Source organism: Phasianus colchicus, chromosome 7 (assembly GCF_987193195.1).
Source record: "Phasianus colchicus chromosome 7, bPhaCol1.hap1.1, whole genome shotgun sequence".
Classification (NCBI taxonomy): domain Eukaryota; kingdom Metazoa; phylum Chordata; class Aves; order Galliformes; family Phasianidae; genus Phasianus; species Phasianus colchicus.
Window position 1 is genome coordinate 13,574,269 of NC_143442.1, and position 16,653 is coordinate 13,590,921.

Here is a 16,653-nt window from a genome sequence, read left to right on the forward strand (position 1 = left end):
CTATCTCCTATAAACCAAAGAAAGCAAGGCTGATGAAACACCTCAGATGGTCACCTAGTCAAATATGTCTACTTAACCATTAGCCAGAAATAACCTGCAGCACTGCTCATCACATTTTTGCTTTAAATCTAAAAATCAAATAAAGATAGAGTGTATTTTTTATGCTCTTTTATTGCTTTTATGGTTTCTTCCCTCATTCTTATTTCCTTATCTACCTGTACAGAAATACACACGAGGGACATGGGCAGGGTGTATTTCCCCCCTTCTGTGCAGCTGCATTGCCAGGCACTGATTCTATCAGCTGCCCAGGCACAAGTCACTGAGAGCTGGTTTGGGGCAGAGATTATCCAGACAGGACAGACTCTTCCAAAACTACTTCCTATGAACTGTCTTGGTGCATTCAGCAGAAATATACAGAGTACAATTATAATAAACATAAAAGCTTCATACATACAAGGAACCAGCAGATCAAGATCACCTAAAGTCACCGAGAAAAATCACTGTTCTAAACATCCATTGGCATAACTGACCTGAACTTAGTGTGGCAAGCATGAATGAAAATTCAGAATTGTTGAAATTCTTAAAGATACCCAAAAAAAGATAACTGCACACAGAGGGAAGTAAAGGAGAACATTCAATACAAATGTAAACACAAACATCAGACAAAAAACCACTTTATTTGTTTCAAAGGAGCTGCAACACAAAATCATAATGGGCAGGAAAAAATGAAGCAAAGAGCAGGAAGAAGAAAAATATCAAGCTGGTAACATAAAGCTCTGTTAATAATTGGAGTCCAACAATTACACATCAGATGTTAACTCTGTTTTAGAAAAATTCCCTACTTGAAAATAAGAAACTAAGCTTAAATGGTGAATAAAATAACCAATATTCTCTCACACACAGCATTATGAGATCGTTTAATATGAAAAGATACTGAAAATGAACAGGTGAAAGACTCTTACAACAAACTAAAGAGCTGTTAAAACAGCTCACCCTCCTAGGCTCTGCTACACTTCCCTGTGGATTTTGAAGTACTCTGCCTTTATCTTACCCCACCTGGGAGATCAGCTGCACTGGTCAGCAGAGACACAGGCGGCACCGCGCTGTGCTGCACCAGGGAGGGCTGGCAGACAGCAGAACCCACAGCCGGGCTGCCTGGTGATGCCCAGAGCAAGGAAAAGAGGGACAATGTGGAACAGCACCTCCCACAGTCAACTGGCAGCTCAGGGCAGTAATTCAGGACTGACTTGCTGTCCTCCATTCACAGCATAATACACTGGATTCCCTGCTTTTTTTTTTTTTTTTCTCCCCACTCTTACTACCCATATTTCCAGAAAAATCATCATCCAACCATTAGAACCTGAACAGCTAACCTGAACCTTCCTGCCACTAGAACATTTGACAGAAAAAGAAACACAAAACACATGCAGTGCTCTCTGCAGAAAGAGAAATTAGATTCCTCATTTATTTCCTGCAAAACTACTTTGATTCTGCCTTTCCAGATATTTCAAGTCTTGTTCTGACTTTCTGTAGCTTAGTCAGCACTAAACTTTATCCTGAATTTCTCACTCTCTCATAGTTAAACAAGCTTATTCAGAGCCCTAAGCTATTTTAACCTACTGTAGAGATACAGAGTAGTTTTAAACATATATAATACTCTGAGCCAACTACCGTTATCAGCACAACAGACTTCAGAAATCAGTGACTTCCAACTTATGCAAAACCACCATTTCTCTTTCAAAATCAAATCACGTTAGATGGACAACAAATCCTCAGATACACGTTCTATTGAACTGAGCTGGTGAGACCGCAAGTGCTGTAACAAATAGGAAGAAATGGTCAGTGTCCATTTTTTGAATGCTTTTGGAAAAAACAACCAACACCAAAAGGATGTATCCAAAGCACAGCACTGTGTTAAGGGAACAGAAATGTCACCACCTGCAACAGCTAAGAGATACAATGCACTATTGGTAATACTCGCCAGATGAAATGTTATAAAGACCCAGACATGCAGAGGAGTCTAACAAAGACTCCTCCCAAAATGAGTGCATCAGCATTTTGGACCATTGCTATAAATATCTGCATATACCTGGAAAACTGCAAATCTTGTATAAAGAACTAAAAAGGGTAAAAGAAAAGGCTAGAAGTAGCTGATATTCAGCCCCACATCAGTTGAGAATAAAATATTGTAATAATCAGCTTGGTATCTACAGCAAACTAAAAGCAAAAAAACAGTAAATGTTTTGGTTTCAAGGACTGCTATTAGTGCTGAGCAAAATACAGCTTCTTGAAATGATTGGAGATCAGTTAATGGGACTAACTACAGCAATTATCCTACTTATTGCTTTTCCACACAGTATTTTAATTATTTGCTTAAAAATCTGAATTAAGTAACAGAAAACTCAGCTGATGGATTAAAATATTTTGAGATCAATTTTCCTACGTAGCATAGAATCCAATAAAGAGGACTCCTTACAGACGGGCAATGATTAGGCAGCCACAAACAACGAGATACTGTTGTGTTGTACTGCTGTGCTTTGTAAAAAATGATGCTGTCCATTTTAGCACCATCAAGGAAGCTCATCTCTCAAAGTGCTCTGCAAAGCAAACTTGAGAATAAACTGAAAGACTCTGTCAGTGACAAGTGTCAGACTTCCACCTGCTGGTTCCTGGCGTGATTTGACACCTTCATGTACCATTGATCAGCTCCAAGAGCAACGATAGTGATGTGAAAGAGTTTTAAAAGTCCTGGAAGACATGAGAAGCAAGGGCACAGTTCTTAAATGACTGTTCTGGTAAAAATGCAAAGTAAATGGTAATTTAGCTCCGGATGAGTTTATAAAAAAGTGATACTTTTGAGATAAACATCTCAGCACTTACAGCAATATCCATGAAGTAACTGCAGTCTAGGAATACTAATCTCTCTACGCTTCCTTTACTGTTAATAAGTGGAGATGAGAATATTTAGAGTTCCAAGGCACTCAAATACAAGCTTCCTGCTTTGAATGAGGCTCTTCTTTCCAAACAGCATCGAGAGCCTCTGTTGGCTATAGCCTTTCATAAACCCACTCCACTTCACAAAAAAAAGATAAGGCAGTAATTGATCCCAAATAGAAAACATCTACTTTCCTTAGCAAGATCTCTTTCTTCACCTAATTCAACTTCTACAGAACTTCATTTCCTGTACCTGTTATTGCTTCAGCAACAGCCAAAGTACTCTCTTTGATAACTAATTTTTCAACCTAACTGAACAAGCACTTTGCTTTCACTTCAAGCAAGCTTGCCTGGAAAGTTGCAATGCTTTCTTACAAGCTGTTCACCATTCCAAGAAAATAATAATAATTTAAAAAAAAAAAAAAAAAAACCACAACAAAAATGAAATAAATGCATTTTAATTTAAAGAAAGGTCAGAGCAGATGAAACTCCTGGACAGATGCCACAGCGACACCCTGCAGAACATTTTAGTGCTGCTAATTTTGCAATAGAACATATTAGCTAGAATTGACTGCTCCTGCTCCTATTCATTGCCCAGCTCTATTTCTATCTGAAAGCACATTTTCTCATGATACGTGCTAAAAAGGCACTAGATGTGGTTATTTGTAGCCCCAGAGATCTGCATCACTGCCTCCAAATCACTCCTGTGTCTCTGAAATCCATTATCACCACAGCGATGGAAAGTCTCACAGCATCACAACCTTAATAATTCCTCACCAGTAACAAAGATGTGTGTTACACAAATGGATTGAGGCTGCTAACATCACACAAAAGTTTACTTTGTTACTGAGTATAGCAAGATATCATTGTAACAACTGCACACTGGCAGACTAAAATACTTCTGAGACGTTGGTAACTTTGTCATAATCTGTGTGAAATGAATTGAACACCCGCATAAGAGGCTTCTCAAACAAAACAGGTGAAATTTTAACCCTTACAATCCTACCAGGCCAGCATCCTAGCAACTGTTACAGCTGGATTTAAACACTTCTGTTTCTTCTTCAAAAGTCTCAGGGTGCTCCCGGCAGCTGCTGATCCCACTGGGAGGTCTCCTGCTGCTTCTCAGAAGGGGCACCAAGGTTACTTTCAGTTCCATTTTTAACTGCAAAGTCAAAATATTTACAATAGGGACTAAAGATGTTACAATTAAAAGCATTACCAGCCACAACTGTAACAGAATGACTTGTATCCAAGATTGGACAGCAGACAAAACCTTGTTTTTTCCTCCCATCATGGAGAATTCACAGCACACACCTTAAAAGAACATGGTGCTTCTCACTTCCTTATGACAGCACTCAAGGTCGCTGGTTAAGCCAAAGTTCACAGTAATACTGTGCACAGTATAAGTTTGCTTACTGTCTGTGTTTACCTGCACTAATGGCATTAGCAATTCCTGCCATCTTCACAGCTCTAAGAACAGACATTGCTACAAACAATAAATTAAGCAGTCAATGCTAAGAGTACGCATGAACTAGAGGAGTGAACCACACATACCCTACGCACATTATTCCTTAAGCAAAAATAAAACAGCTGAGAGAAAAAAGCTGGCTTCCAGCAGCAACTGAGTAGTACTGCTCACAGCCAGAGCGTGCCAGTTAACACGAGAGCAACTACACACAGCACCGTCGGATTTCACTTCTGCTTGCACACAGAAAGAAGCACATCCCTGAATGCCAATAACTAACTGTCGTCCTCAGTGCAACCTTCACTTCTGTGACCAGGATGGGCTAAAAGACAACTGCCTGGGAGAAATGAACCAGATAAATAAAGTCACCATCTATTTCCACAGCTAGTCTTAGAATCTGTCTTCAGGTGACTAAACCGAGAAGTTTTCTTTTTACACCACTATAACCACCATATTTGACAGCACCTTTCAGGCAAAACAACACTCACTGATTTCACAGTTGCAGCTGTTTTAATCACAGCTGAAAATCACACCATTACCATTTCTAATCAAGCACCAAGAGAGCTGAACACAGCACTACCCACCAGCTACTCTGATTCACACGACCTGCCTGGCTTCTTGCTGTGCCACCAGCATGGACAGCATCTCATTCTAGGGATGTTTTCACATCTTCACTGTGAAAATACATACCTCATTTTCCATTTCAATTTTGCAACTAAGGGATCCTTAGTGAACAGCCTTTGCTATAGACCACCTGAGCTGTTCCTTGGAACTCATGTTTCCAGCACGGTATAAAAAACACCACCACTGAATCAACCACCAATTTCACACTAAAACATTCAGTAACAACAGCAAACACGCAGAGTAGCAAAACCAACAAGGAGCCACAGGGATGAGCAGCCTCAGATCTCCTGTGCTTGGAACTGCACGCAGGGCCCAATATTACCACTGAAACACTGGCCAAGTGCATTCTTACACACATTAATGGGAACAGGGAGAACATTTCTGCACATCTGCACACACACTGCAGATGCTACACAAAATCCAAAGAGATTTTTTAACCACTCGCATAATAAGTTTTGTGCATCATTTTGGTAAGAGGCCTCACCTAACAGAGCAGATGTAAGCAGACAAATTTTGAAGTTTTTAATCCATGTTCAGTAGGCATTGTTTTTAACCTGGATGCCCCACATAAGCCAATATGATAAAATACTACCAAGCTATCGAGTACAGAAGCCTTTCTCATTTTGTGCTTTAGTAACAATATTTCTCATGAACTAGAAAATAACTTAATTCATTGCAGTTTTTCACAACATTTGAAGCCAAATGAAACAACAACAAGAAAAAAAACCTAGCTTTTCACATCCAAGGCAAATGCATGAAGATAGTGCATCTATACAACATTTCCTGCCTACTTCTTTCACAGCACACAGCTCAACAACTGGAACCAAACCATCACAGTAACACCTAAGATACCACATGTTGATATTTTTTCCGTGGCAGAGAAAATGAAAAAATCCTCATAAAGAGAGTCAGTGAGGTAACTTACAGACTACAAAATTGGAAGATTGTAGATGAGGGAAAGGTTCGCTATACAAAAGCACATCTCATCACTGTTTATGGCTACAGTTCCACTAAGTTTGCACTTCTGTCAAAGGAGCAGCCTGCTGCCCACTGTAACCACTGCTTTCCAGATGAGTCACAGAGCCAAGCAGGAGATCCAGGGCAAAGAGGTGACTGAAACTGCCAAACCATCTGACCTCACATAGCCACTGCAGGACCACCAACACAAAGGCAGCAGCAGGAATTCCCGCTGAAACTGCCCACTGAGCAGCTCTGAGTTTTAAAAGATCTTTTGAAAGGTGGCTTACAGAGATCTGGGCTGCTACAGATACCTTGGTCTGACCCGTACCAAATGAGCTAAAACGAATGGACATATGCATAATTTCATTAGGGTAGGCTGTGGCACGAAGCAATCCTCATTCTCACTGTGTCACAGTGACACAGAGTCACTACAATAATCTATTTAGATACTCAGTACCAGAAAAAATCTGACCACAAGCTCTTGTAAGTCATGGCATAGCAAAGAGCAAAAATCCCTGCATGTATATACTGGTTAAAATATAGGACAAGCAAAATTTGTGCTTTGCAATGGAGCCAGGGTGCTAAAGGCTTCCTCAAGGCTCTGAGCTGTTCAACACATTCTGAATTATCCAAGAAACAAGAACAAGGTAAAAAGCCTGCCAACACTGTGTCTGTCATGGATACCAGCTGAGGTGGTGGAGGTGGTCTTCACCAGACTGAGCAGAGGAGAGCCAGCACAGATGAGTGGAAGTGATGGTGTGAGGAGAACCAGTCACAAATTTACACAGAAGAAAAAGAACTAAAGGGCTCAGCACTGAAGTCTACCTGCACTCAGACAGAAAATTCAATGTTAGGAATTACTATGAATGAAATGAGTACACATCAAAACAGAACACTGCCCATCTTGACTACAACTATCAGCTCTGGGGACCTCAGCTCCAGAAGAGGATGTATTAAAATAGAGCAGCTTCAGTTAAGATCAGAAAGTACAATCAAAGACATAAGAATGGGTTCTACAGTAGGGTACAAATAGGCAAGCTAGGACTCCTCTATTTCAGAAATATCCAGGAGAAGGAGGAAAATGATCAAGGTCCACAAAATCATGGCAGGACCAGAGATGGACTGTCATATTAGAGATGGATTGCTCACTCCCTTCCACAACAAACATGGTACCAAAGGAAAACAGCACAAGCCAAATTCTGAACAAAGAGAAGGCACATTTTAATATAACAAGTAGTAGTGTACCCATAGAACTTCCTCCCAAAGAATCACAGGTTGGCTGCGTACAAAAAAAGGGGCTGGTTGCATGAAACCAACAACAAACTACCCAAATCTAGAACAGCTCTTCAATGACAATAGCTGGAGACAAAGGAATACTCACTCAAGCTCTCTTATATATAGGCTTGCCTTGTTCTTACCCTTCCCTAAGCATCTGCTCACGCTTGTTACTGGAAGAAGAACGCTGGAGTATGTTTTTTCTGATTTCATTATGGATTAAGGCTTTACCTAAGACCTGTCAGTCAAAGCACCAGTAACGTGTAAATTCTCCTTTGAAAGTCTTACTTGGTATTCATGATAGCGCTAATACCACAGGCACAGAGACTTCATAAATATTCTCTAAAGAGAATGCTTTATCACTGGGCTGTGATAGCGCGTGACAAAGAGGCAGAAGGCCTGTTCAGGTATGGTAACACCGACATAAATTACCTCACCACAACAACCTACTTCAAAGAAATAAAATGTATAAAATCCTTGTATGTTATGATACTTCTTTTTTTTTTTTTTTTTTGCCAACAGAATCTGCATGGAACTCCAGAAGAACTTGTTTTCAGTCAGGCTTCCCATCACACAGCAGACGTGCATTCCAAATCAGAGTGATCGCATGTGCTGGCAAATAGATGTGGAACAGCAGAAAAGGCCCATTTTCCTGAAAAATATCTTAGTGAGCCCCGGTCCTGTGCAAGCCTACATAAGAAAACTAACCTGAAGATTAAATTCACCACAGTACAAGATGCTGTCCTTTGGGAAGATAACTGAAATGCACATTTATGAAGGCTTACCTGATTTTATAGATGCTAATACAACCTCCCACGTTAACATATGGAGGAGCCAATAATGGTTGTTGAAAACCAACCAAACAAAAAAAAACATCAAAAACCCACCAAAACCAAACTAAAACAAAACCAAGACGTGCGCACACCCTGAAATGACATTTTAATACAGCTGCTACCTTACTTCTGATGGAACTTACAGAGTAAGTTATTTATTCTGCTGCAGTAAGTCTTGGACTAGGGAACTTTGCAGAAAGATGCAGACAAATCAGAATCCAATGGGAGCTGATGACAACATGAGAAAACACGCTCTGTGAAGAAAAGGCCTATTAGTAGAGTTTAGTGAAGTCTGAAATAAGAGACAGAGGAACAGTCCTCACATCTACAAACAGCACTAACAGTACAGAAATCATTATCCTGCATGAGTAATGTAAGGACTAACTGGCTTAACTAGAACCAAGACAGACAAAAGTTAAATATTAAGAAAAGCCTTCTAACTGTAACAACAGCTACGTTATGTGCCAGCTATAAATAGAGCAGCAAAGAGGTGTGGTATTCCCCTCTTTGGAGCTTTTTTAAGACCGGATCAGATTAACATTTATCAGATATAATTTCAGAATATTTGTTTCTGCTTCAGAGCAGGGAGTGACCTCACAAAATCCTTTCTTACACATCTGTCATTCCTTCTTTTATCAAAATGAAATCTGTTTATGAGTGTTATCATTCCTGAGCTTCAGAATTACAGCCTTTGCAACTTCAACAGCTGAAACATTTGAATTCTGTTATAGAAGGCACTACTGCTGTCAAACTGTTACTTGGCAGAAGATACTTCAGGAACACAAAAACAGCATATTTTACTACTGCAGATAATGCACAGAAGCAGACAAATACGTGACTGAATGGGCATAAGAAAGTGAGTGAGGAAAGACCAGGAAGTGAGGAAGATGAGGAAATAGAGGCTGAAAACAAAGCTACAGAAAAGAAAAAACATCAGCCTGAAGAAAATAGTTTTGCTCATGTATGAAAAACTAAGTTCCGTCTGCCAGCACCGTTATAAAGCATGCTGCAGGCACCACTGCTTTGGCCCGGCTCAAGTAAGGCCAACTTCAAGTGATCTCACAAAGCTGTGCTGTACATGCATTGCTGGGGAAAGCATCTCCAGAGCAGTGCAACCCGCCTCTCCTCCATTCATTCGTACCACAACTACTTCTTCTCCTCAGAAAATACAGTTAAGGTGAATGTATTTATGACATCTCAGTAAAAACACTGCAAAAGTGTTCTAAGTCTAACATTCACGCTAATGAACACCCACAAGCTGCCTGTGTCTGCATTAATACAGTATAAAATCAAGATCTCACGCTGATGTGCACTAGTGAGAAGCACAACTTGCACACTGCATTCTGACTGATGCTCCCAGTGCTCAGCTGCATCTCGTAAAATAGCATTGGGAACATATGAGCAATGAGAGTGTGTGTGACCTATTTCTTAACACTACAAAATATCAGAATGCTAAAACAGCAATTTATGGCTTTAAAAAATAAAATTATCTTCACTCCTACAAAGAAATTGGTGTGGTTAATAAATTTTCACTGAGATTTGTTAAATGTAATACTACGTCAGCTGTATGTCTGAATTGCCAAAGCTTAAACTTAATTTCTAAACTTAATTTCTAAACTTTAACGTTTGGTAATTAAATAAACTAATAGAAATATATACATTAGCAAGGAACCCCAGCTAGGTTTGTCATAAACACAAAACTAAATTTACCAAAAAAAACCAAAGTGCAATTAACGATCACCTACTGCATCGATAGGTCTATACAGATGACAACCATAACAGCAATGATCCAAAAGTAAGTTCTCCAAATCATCTGTCCTTTGCTCTGCTCCCACCCTGGTGGGACAAACACCTTTCACTGTGTTTGGAGGGAGAGGGGGAAACCAACAGAGGAAATTGCTCTCATCATTCCCATGTAGCAGCTTATAAGAACACCACTTATAGCTCAGACAATGCTCAGGAGGCACTGAACAATGTAGCAAAAACAAATTACATGTTATTCATTACTTCTGACTGAGTTCATCAATGTAAAAAGCCAGCCTGCAGTGAAGATAACTCAGATGAAAGACAAAAACTGGTATCTATGTTGCTGATATGCAAAGCTTTTTTTTTTTTTTTTTTTTAAACAAGAAGTACTCCATAAACACTCATTAATAATGACTTTAAAAAACTGATTTGGATCTAAATATTAATGCTGAAACTGTAAGAAAAGAAATGTAAAGTCAAAACTACGAGCATGTATTAAACCTACAGCATGACTACTTTTCTTGCTTTCCCCAGGATAAAACTGTATCTTCATAATAAACCAAACACCCTTTGCATCTCACCACAGTCACCTTTAACTGCTGTGGCTTTGCACCCTGAGCAGCTCTCCTGCAAACCACAGCACACTGAGGGATCTGCGGCCATGTGGGAAAGGCTAGTTTTGCTGAAAAGCATCTAGGAGCTTGTCAAATCAAAGAAAATAAATAAGCAAAAATTAGGTAAGACCTTTCTTACCATAAATGTCAAACTTAAAGAACAAAACTCAATTCTTTATGCTATGTTAAAAGAAACTCAGCTTGTCCCATGCACCTGTCTATTTATGTGTGTCAGCAGAGCTCTTGGGGTTCCCAAATACCACAGCTCTCTTAGCGAAAGTTTCCTCTGACAGTTTACAAGCCTCAGCACGCCAAGGCAAGCAATTTGGAAACATCTGTTTTCTTCCCCATAGTCTTCCATTAGTATCAGGTAAACCACTGACAGCTCATGGAGACAGACAGCTCACTGACTGGCTGCTCAACAAGACAGACCATGCACGCATTTCTCTCCAGAAATGAGTCAATTTGACCAATATCACTTTGCTATTCTACTTTACCAAAACGCAATGAAACCTTGAAAAAAAAAAAAAAAACCAACCCAAATCAATGACACACAGCCTCATTATCTGAATCAATAACCACATTCAATACATTTTGGTGGCAATTGTGACAGAACAAAACGTGTAAAGAAAACGTTATATAGTTAAGCTTTCATCTTTGAATATACATGGAAGAAAGCAGATAAAATAAACACTGTGGGCACGAAGGGATTTTTTTTTTTTTTTTTTTTTTTTTTTTTTTTGTAAAATACTTCTGTTATTTGTAAATGACAACGAAGGGTAAGGAACAAAAATACAAGAAAATTCCTCCAAGGTGTTGCAGTGTCCCATAAATCCCAACTCATCGCCGCCCATCCCCATAAAACGATCCATAAAGGAATTCCATAGGACAGAACGCTTCCTCGGGCTTTCCGCTAATAAGCGCTACGCCATGGAGGAGGCAGAGATATTGTGCGAGATCAGCGTGCAGACGTTCATTCTGCACACACGGGCCCTGCCACAGGCACACGTTTCTGAAGGCCTCCTGCACCCCGCAACGTGCTGCATTGTTCGAGGGAGAAAAATATCTGAGAAACGCTTCCCGCACGGCCCGAAGGCCCCTTCGCTCAGGGCAGCCCCTGCCGCCTTCCACCAACACCCTCTCAGAGGACACAATGCAGCTCAGAAACACCCCGCTTATTTAATGCAGTAATTCCACAGGCGAGAACCGAAACCGTATTTATGAACCAAGGAAAACAGAGAAAAAAACACCCTCGTGGGTGCCTCAGTACGCCTCAAAGGCGAGATGGGGGGGAAATAATCACCATGCGTTCGCTTCTCGCTTTTTTTTTTTTTTTTATCCCTCGACAGAAACACCGTGCGATTTCGACCCACACCTACGGCTCCGCTACGGCAGCACCGCGGCTCTCAGACCCCCCAGGACCCCGCCGCCCCCTCGCGCCTCCCCGCGGCCCAACCCGGCCCAGCGCGGCCCCCCGGCCCCGGGCCCGACCTGTGTGACGGCGGAGGCCGGGCGGCAGCGAGGGCCCCCCCGCGCTGCCCCACGGCGGCGGGCGCAGGCCCGGCGGAGCAGGCGGCGCGGAGGGAGCGGCCAGGTTTCCGGAGAGGAGCCCACCCCCCCCCGGGAGGCGGGGGGGAAAGGGCCCCGGGCCCGCACGGTGGGGAAGGGGACGGGAGGCGCGGAGCGGCCGGGCCGCGAGGAGGGAGCGGGGCCCTCGGGGCGCCGACGGGGCCGCGGTCGGGCCGAGGCGGGCGTCCCGTCAAGCGTGAGGCGCCGGCGACGGCGGCCGCTGCCAAGCGAAAGCCCCTCCTCCCGTTCCGCCGAAACTCGTGACGTCGCCGCACCGCCGCCGGCGGGAGGAGGGAGAAGAAGAACGTGAGGCGTCACCGCGCGCGTCACGGCCTGAGGGCGGCCGGCCGCTTCTGCGCATGCGCACGAGGTGGCGGCGCAAAGGCGGAAACGCGCAGCTGAGGGAGCGCGCGCAACGCGGGCCGGAAGGGTCCGCTGTAGCGCTGCCTTATGTGACGCGCACAGGTGTGCCAGACCTGCTGTGGCACACGGAGAGGCACTGCGTGACAGAGAGCATTGCCAAGGACGGTTACAACTACGGAAGTCTCCCCTGGGAAGTATGGGGGGTTAGTACTAAGTAGTTTTTGAAGACTGCTTTCCTTTTCACAAGAAGCTTGCGAAGGTTGTAGAGAAATCATGTTTACCCCTTTCCTTTGCATGTGTGATCCTCTGCACAAAACCCTGATAGCACAGAGCGCTCTCAATGCATCACCAGAGCCATTTAGTTGTGTGCAACTGCAAATAAGTTGAGCGTGCAGCACCTGTGAAACTAAAAAGGCAGGAGTAGTTTGAGCTCTGCCACTGACGTATGCAGCAGAACATATACAAAATAAATAAAAACAAGTGCTACCAGCTTAAGGAAACAGGACTGTGCTGGAGACAGACCTGTAGACAAAGCATATCCAAGAAAGGCACAAGGCTCTGAATCACACTGTACTAAGAACTGGAACACCAATGTGAAGGAGATGCAGTCATCCTTCAAAGTTACAACATTTTGTTCTACAATTGGCCAAACCGTCAGCCTGTTTATGAAATGCCTGTTGTGACCTAAAATCTTCAGCTAGAAAGCTTAAAAGGTGACCTTTTGTGCTAAGTGATAGGGAAAGAGCCAAGAGAAATGCTGACTGCATGTGATGCACTTGCACCACCAAGCAAGATCAGTGATCCACAGCAGCTTACACAGCTTTGAAAACACTTCCAGTGCTCCCCTTGCCTTCATGTTCCCGTTCACGGCTATTTGTCAGTTTTAGTATCTTGCAAATTGATTTCATTGATGGAAGGAGGATTAATATTAAGTAGTTTTTCAGGACTGCTTTCCTTTGCTACACACAAAGCTTGCAAAGGTTGTAGAAAAATCTGCCCCTTCCCTTTGCATATGTGGTCCTCTGTATTTCTGCACAAAACTCTTATAGCACAGAGCACTCTAAATGCATCACCAGAGCCATCCAGGGGTGCTTTACTTCGTCCCCACAGGCATGCCACAGTAATGTGGGATAACAGCAGTTTCAGCACTGGGAGTGGGATAAACAGCCAAATATTGACTTTGAGAATATAATAATATATATATAATGCATACACATAATGCTTATTATATATAATGATGCATACATACATGTATTATATCAATATATAAGGAAATCAACACAATATTTACAACACTGACTCACACTGAGCTCAGTCCAAACCCAGGGATATGGTTCTGAGATAATGTGTAACAACACTGGAGCAAAACACTGCTTATCAAAACAGTATGATTGCTGATATGGAAAAAGAAGAGGATAAAAATAGATGACAGAAGTTGCAATAAAGCATATTAGTTATTTATGCATTCAGTACAAACACTACATAAGCAATGGCTGCTGGGAGGAGTGCAGGTGGAAATTACAGGGTAAGCACATCTTAGGATAGCCTACTCAAGTAATTGACTGCAATCTGGCAGCACGGCTCTATCTTGATTCCAGAATCAATACCTCATTGCAGTAAGAGGTTCTCACCTAGCACACTGCTTGAGACAAGTGGCTCTATTAGTTAACGCTAAAGCTATAGCTTTTAAACACTTCAAATAGGCATAAACTAGCTCCTTCTAGTGGCTACACTGTTGTCCTTCATTCCCCCTCCTTCCAGGTCTGTCTCCCTGCCACTTCTTCCTATAACTGGCACTACATTACCATGTTGTTACCATCTTTTGTGCTACAACCAGAAAATAATAGTTACAAGTCTATGCAATTGCTTATTTAATCAGAATGTGTAAAGGAACATGCTTTTGGGTAAGGGAAATTAAGACAGCTTCTCCTAGGAATTATCAATAGCATAAAGTCTGTGATGCCAGAATGCCTTGCACAATAAAAAGTCCCTCCTCATAAGCAGAAGAGCTAACATTGTTTTTAAATTTATATCCAGCCCACAAGGATTCAAACCACATTAGTTCAAGTCTTTGTTGGTCCTACCTGGTTGCTATGCAGCTTTGCCTTTTCATGACAGGAGGATCTCTGTAATCCCAGCTACTTCCAATGCAAGTGCACTATCATTGTCAGGTTGATGCTAAAAGGCAGAGCAAACAACTCTTTATTACACCTTTCCACCTAGAAGCCCACACTTGGAGACCTGAAGTGAGAAACAGATTCTTCAGACTGCGTAAAGCTATGATTAGCATTCTCAGCAGTTAATTTCTTTACCACCCAAACAAAGAAGTTATTCAACATGAGGATAGAAAAGACAACAAAGATTTCATTGAGAGATGACACCTAAAGGGAGCTCCTATCCACCACCACTTTGAGACTTAAGATGAAACAAAAAGCAATGATACTGAAGAAAAAATAAATAAATAAAAAATCAACATTCCTGGTTGTAATTCAGACTGCTTTAGACTCAAATCTCTGACAAGGGACTTCCTCCTCCCACCTAATAGATGCATTTCTTACTGACACCTCTCATCATACTTAGTATTTTTCACTTCAGAATGCATTCCTGCTACGTGAGACATGTGCATGCTTTCCTAAAGAAAGTATAGGATGTTCTATACAACTGTTCAGAAGGCTAAACAGCTACAAAAGCTTGTAAGAGGCAACTGTTGCCTCATTTGTTCATTTACTTAAAGGCAGAGCACACATTACTGAAGAGTAAAACTGCGCAGACTACATCCTGAATAATTAATATTCCTGTAAAGCATAAGACAGAAGGCTTATAAATAATCCCTTTTAGGAACTACACTTTCCATAAATGTAAAGCTCTACAGCACATTCACCATAACACTGGATCACACAGCAAAGAAGCAGTTGATAAGCACCCATTTATCAGTCAAATGATTATGACAGTAGGTAGGCAGAGTAGGAGAAGGTTTAGCCAGAGGTAAGTGTTAAAGCAACTTAGGAGATTTTTACTGGACTGTAACATTCTAACATTCTACTACGCTCATCTGCACTGTTCAGTAAATGTTTATATTTCAGTTTTTGATCCATCAGTCTCCTCGATGTCTCCTGAGGTTTCTCAGTCTTTTTCCCACATTCACCTTCCTTGTAAAATAAATAAAAACAGAACAATCTTCTCAAAACTTCAGACACCCAAATCTTATACAGGTCGGTGATGTTTTTGTTATCACACCTTTTTTTTTTTCCCCCTTTAAAGAAAACAAAGAAAAAGCCACACAACTCTGAATGCCCTTTGATCAAGAGTTGTCACAGTAGCATAGGGAGAGCTTTGCTTCAGCTGATATTATCTGCAGTATGCACAGCAGAAATCTGAAACACTTGTGCTGCCAGCTGAAAAAATACCAGTTTCTACAAGGTGCTGTGAAACTTTAAAAAATAATCTTAAAATAATTTTAGTCTGCATATGAAGTCACTGAAGTGCCAAGGACCAATGTAATTCTCCATTATGAGAACTAATTATTTCATCTCCTTACTGATGCAAGAAGTGTTGAGCTGGGGGTGAGGGGAAGGCTGTGAGCACTACAAAATCATTACAGCAAGGCAGCCACTCTTGTAATATCTATATAATGTAACGTTTTGATATTGTTCACAGCAAACCTCATGGGAACTTAAAAAAAATATATAGAAAAACATTGCAGAAAGCACTCTGATGTTTTCCCTTCACCTTTCAAAGGTGTATTTTCTGTATTCACATGCTGTACTTACCCCTAGAGTGTTCTGAGTATGTCTCCTATTGCAGTCACCTGCAGTGCGTTACAGTTCCACACACACTGGCTGTTTCAGCTTCTTGTCAGGGAAGAAAAAGACACAGGAAGAAGCCTTTTCTAAAGAACTGGCTTAGATCTGAAGACATCTATTGCTTTGCCTGGAGGTTGAAGAAGACAAGGTCAGATAAAAGTTCCTTTTCTCAGCACAGCCCAAAAGGTTTATTACAGCCCTTACCTGTGAAGGAGTTTACTTCTAGCAAGCTGAACATGTCTCCCACAACAGAGAATGCTACCCTTCCAAATGTTCCATTTCACAGACAAAAATGATGTGTTTCATCATCAATATTTATAAACTTCCCCCCTTCACGAATATTCATACTTCAAAGTTAAAGAAGAGATTTGCAAGTTAAAAATATTTCTACCTTTGTGCTCAAATCCTGTAAAGAACATTCACTAGATGTAATAAATTGTTTTATCAAATCATTTCCATTTCGTATT

The 16,653-nt window shown here is 41.5% G+C and overlaps 1 protein-coding gene across 6 annotated transcripts in view; it reads right to left on the minus strand.

Moving 5' to 3' along the window:
• Nucleotides 1-16,628, minus strand: part of MAP3K2 (mitogen-activated protein kinase kinase kinase 2) — a 48,199-nt gene extending 31,571 nt beyond the window's left edge. For 2 of the 6 annotated variants that reach the window (XM_090143735.1, XM_090143732.1), the window contains exons 1-2: nucleotides 16,154-16,628; nucleotides 14,468-14,624 (exon numbers count right to left, since the gene is read on the minus strand). The gene's annotated coding sequence lies outside the window, so the exon portion shown is untranslated. Of the gene's footprint in view, nucleotides 1-11,942; nucleotides 12,376-14,467; nucleotides 14,625-16,153 lie in introns of those variants that run through there. The other 4 variants (XM_090143734.1, XM_090143737.1, XM_090143733.1 and 1 more) reach the window with 4 other exon arrangements.
• Nucleotides 16,629-16,653: the final 25 nt, after the last annotated feature.